Source organism: Stigmatopora nigra, chromosome 20, assembly GCF_051989575.1.
Source record: "Stigmatopora nigra isolate UIUO_SnigA chromosome 20, RoL_Snig_1.1, whole genome shotgun sequence".
Lineage (NCBI taxonomy): Eukaryota > Metazoa > Chordata > Actinopteri > Syngnathiformes > Syngnathidae > Stigmatopora > Stigmatopora nigra.
The window spans coordinates 4,458,311-4,463,205 of record NC_135527.1 but is presented as its reverse complement, the minus strand read 5'-3'; the positions used below and the strand labels follow the sequence as shown (position 1 = coordinate 4,463,205).

General features: G+C 38.9%; 1 non-coding gene across 1 annotated transcript; it reads right to left on the bottom strand.

Moving 5' to 3' along the window:
* Positions 1-4,823: 4,823 nt before the first annotated feature.
* On the bottom strand, positions 4,824-4,895 carry trnap-agg (transfer RNA proline (anticodon AGG)). Its single transcript has one exon. It is a non-coding gene; the product is annotated as a tRNA-Pro (tRNA).

Genomic DNA, 4,895 nt, shown 5'->3' with positions numbered 1-4,895 from the left:
GTGCTCTTGCATATTGCGGTTCAGTGTTTGCAGGCCAGTAATGGCCCTGGTGAGAGATCCACTGGGTGACGCGTTGTTCGGTATGAAGGTGCAACATTGTTTTCCAAACATTGCACACACGCCCCCTGTTTCAAGGATCATATCCACCGCTATGCGATTCTGGAACGCCATCAGACTGGTAGCTGCCAGTTGTTCCTTCATGGCCACAAATCCCTGTTCAGTATAATTTCCAAGTTTTGAACATTGTAATGTAAGTAATTTATTCTATCCACATTTTTGTTTGGGGTGATTAGAAGGAAGATAGACTCCCAACCTGCTGCGATCTGATTAGCCAGCTTATACTCATCTGGTACGCCCCAGGGGATGCCAATCGCATCAATGTATGTTGGATCTCCTTCCCTCCATGCCTCTCGACGATGTCGGGAGGGTCGACCCTTCAGCCGAATTATGAGCCGCCAATTGTATCTCCTCCACTGTGGATGGAAAAACAGACACCGGTAAGAGCAGTGAGACCAAAGTACCTAGTCCTGCCGCGTTTCGGCAGGAGTCGTATAATTTATCTACCACCCCGCCACCATAGGCCAGAACGTGGTATCAGGGGTGTAGTTTGTTTTAGAACGCCGGTACACCACGTCATTTATCGCCCCCAGCTTCAGACCATGCCCTGTAAGGTTTAAGCAGGTAAAATGATTAAACAGTGGAAAAATTGACTTCCTATTTACTGCGTAACAGGATAAACACTGTTTCAATATTTTTTTTTTTCATTTTTTATTTTTCATTTGTAAAAACACTTTTCCCCAAAAGAATGGTGATTGAGGGAGTTGTTGACCCCATCGTTTTTTTCCCTTGTCTGGTAGGTTATCCTAATCTTTTGTAAGATGGTTTAGTCTCAATTGAAACTATATGGAGACGTCAAACCCAATATAAAAGAGTTCCCTATAGTTTTATGGTATTGCTTGCTGAGCAATAATCTTTTCAATTAATATTGGTGTTTCCCGTATTTTATTAAGTCAGAAAGTTTATTTTACCCGTCCCCTCAATGTTTCAATTGAGACCACCCTTCTACCAAAGTAGCTCCACCTAGTGCTTGTCCTCTTTACACTCCATTAACAGCGCCCAATTATCCCCCGTTTGGGAAATCCCTGTTTCAGAAATAAATTTCACAGGTTAATATGTCAGTCCAAGCTTTCCAATCTTGACCAATTTCTGCAACAAGGCTTTTCCCAATCTTCAATTTTTTGCTGTTAATGTACCACACATATTTCCCACCATAGATTGACACCTTGTACGGCAACCGGGACGTCGCCGAGTCCAAATATATATTTTCAATTTGGAAATTTGATTTAGTAGGTAATGTTAATTAAATGTAAATGTGTATGTTTCTCGGTTTACCCTCCCGTAAGAAGGTGTATCCTCAATTGAAACGCCTCCGCCTTTTTCTCCAACTGGAGAAAACAACCCTACTGTGGAAAGGAATAGAATCACAATCATCATTAATCTCATTGCCCCAAAAGCAATAATTGTTTTCAATTATGACTTTTTGTCTTTGTTTAGGGAGTTTTCCTCTTGAAACGTTTCAATTTAGACAACCTTCTTACTGTGGGAAAGGTGCATCCGTGTCCCCTTTTAGTAACAAGGACCCTCCCACTTTGCGTTGCTCCGATGTTTCTTCTTTTATGCTGCTTATCAGCATCCAGTCTTCAAGAATCACCGTCGCTTCGTCCGTTTCCTGTTGAGAAGCAAAATCTCCCTCTGATAGTCTAAATTTGGTGTGTGCGTTTTTTTTTTTTTTCCTCATCATCCAATTGTCATTGTGTGGTGAATAATAACAATTTGTAAGGTCTACCAAACAGGACTTCATATAAGGTCCGCCAATTGTGGATGGTAGACAACTATTATTTTAACAAAATGGGAGCCATTATCACTATAAATAGTTTCTGGAATTCCATATCGTGGAATGATATCCATATGATCTAATAAAAATAAAATAAAATCTATATGTATTTTTTGAAATAGACATGTGGGTATGCATATAGATTTAAACCCTAAGCCTTGTAGTGCCATTGTAGCAAGGCCACCTCCCCCTTGTCGAGACATAGGTCTTCCCTTGACTCAAGCCCAAATTATTTTCTTTATTGATCTTTTATTGATAGATTATGTCTCGGTGGTCTGCCAATCAAAAAACACAAAAAGACAAACTATCATTCACGCTCACACTCATAAAAAGAAGAATTTAGTGTGTTCAACCAGTCTAGCATCCATAATTTCATTTTGTGGGAGTAAACTGGAGTACCCGGAGAAAATCCACAAATTCTCGAGGACGCCATGAATACCCCACATTCCGGAAAGTCTGGATCCACCCCGCATTCATTAGTAGATCCTTTAATATACACACCCCCACTCTAGCATTTTAACCGTTTGTAAAAAAAATTACCTTCAAGTTTCACACAAAGTTATATCCTTTTAAATGCTATCAATTTAGCTGTTTGTTCCCCGAATTGAGGTGGCAATAGTTTCACATCTAAGGTTTTTATTTTCACAGCCGCCATGACCTAATGGCCCCCTATCATGTTTTTGGAAAATCCCAATTCCCTTTAATAGCATGCCAATCACCTTTTAATGCGGCCATCCAATTTTGTTTCCACTTTTTTTTTTCCCCCAGGTGATAAAATAATCTCCCCCATTTGTAAAACAAATTCATCCACGCCTAATTTATACAACATGACGCCTATGGCCTTTATTACGTCGCCTTGACTCCAAATTCTATGAACCAAGATAACACGCCGAATTTGTAAGCGAATTTCCCCCATCCCATTTTGTTCATAGACAACCCATCTACCTAAAGCGTCACTTGTTTCAAAACATGAAAGGCCCCACTAGAATTCTCAAACTTGTTTTAGATATGGGGTCCCCAATTTCCCAAAATTTCCCAGAATTAATGTACTACCACATCCTGTCAAAAACCCAAAACTAAAATATTATTTTATCCTCCAAAAGCTAGTTTCCTTTAACTAAGAGCCCTTTGAAATCCACTATTGCTCAAAAATGACTATTTTGGTCTATTTCCCAAATCCAAAGCTTTTTACCAAATCAACCTTTTACTGAACAGATTTTTTCTATCCTCTTAATGCATTTCATTTTAAAACCCAAAATATCAATGCGAAAGCATTCGCATAACCTTGCATTTCTTGCAGCCCATGTATTGTTCTTATTCTGAAAAGTCCAAACAGAAAACGCAATTAGCCGTTAACTATGACCTCCACTCTTCACGGAAGAGATCACAAAATTTTAGTCGTTTACACGGTCCGAACGCTCCCGAAAGCCCAACACAGTTAAATCGTCTGCCCCGCGGCCCACATGTTTCACTCCCATCTAATCAGCAGCCGCTGCACCAGAAACGCTTCCCCCGCAGTCGACACATTCTTTGGCAATCTAGAGCATAATAAAAAACATAGATGACATTCTCTGCTAAACATTTAAATGATCATTTTGTATATATTCTTTCGTCTTTTTAAACACCATCTTCCCGCTAGCGGAGGGGATCAAAAACCAAGCTGCAATAAGCCATCACATTGCTGTAAATTGACAGTACATATAGGTTATATTAACAAAGCACCACCAGTACTTGGAAATAACCATTCTAATTGTTGTTATACAAGCCCCAGCATCACAAAAAACCCAATTTAATTGTAATCACAAAACGTCATACCTGGATTAACCAAATCAAATACCAGTGTCTCCATTAATTTTCTAGCTCAACATTCTCGTATCCAAAATATATAAATAAAGTATTCTAGTTTTTACTCTATTTTTTTTAAATTACATTTGAATATTTCGTAATACATTCCTTTTTACTTTAGTTTGGCCTTTATACTTTTTACTTTTATGATGAGGGATGAGTATGTTAAAACGTTAGTCTTTTTTCTGTTTATTTTTAACATGTTCTGTTAACGGATGCATTTTTTTTTATATGTATCATATCTTGTGCTGACCTGAGAAATTTGAGATACTAGGAAAATTCGGAAATTTTTTTTTCCTTGAGATACGAGCACAACAGATGGTTTCCGATTGTGAGTCGGTGGAAAATTAGAATGGTAAAGATGTTTTTCTGTTGTAACATCCTGTTTTATTTAATTTTTCAGGATGTAACTGATACATTTGTATTTCGTTCATTTTTATGGGAAGAATTGACTTGAGATACAGGTAAATTGACATACTAGCTCAATGCCGCAGTAAGCTCGCATCTGAAGATAATACCATTTTGCCCCCAAGATGGCGCTGTCACCTGGAAGCCACTGGCAATAGCTCTGTCCACTTTTATTAGTTTTTCGTGTTTTAAAGCCCCTCTCTTTTTTTTAAATTACATTTGAATATTTCTTAATACATTCCTTTTTACTTTACTTTGTACTTTATACTTGAATGATGAGTGATGAGTACGTTAATAATTCAGTCCTTTTTTTCTGTTTATGTTTAACATGTCCTGTTAACGGATGCAGTTTTTTATATGTATCATATCTTGTGCTGTTTGAAAGTCGATGTGGCCCCCGGGCCGAAAGGTTTTCCCACCTCTGCACTAGACAGACGAGCCAGGGGCGCCCATACAGTAACACTTTTTTCCTTAGTTGGCTATTGTCCCATATTACGCCATCATAGATCATAATTTGACAAAACCAGGACTCGTCCGTGAGTAGGATCTCTTACACCCAAAGCGAGAATCATATCACTAGACTAGTGAGCCAGGGGTGCCCATTTGCTTACACTTTTTTTCAAGTGGCCAATGTGCCATATTACCCCCCATAATAGATCACAATTGGATAAAATTCGGGCTCGTCCAGGAGTTGGACCCGGGACCTCTCGCACCCTAAGCGAGAATCATACCACTAGACCAACGAGCC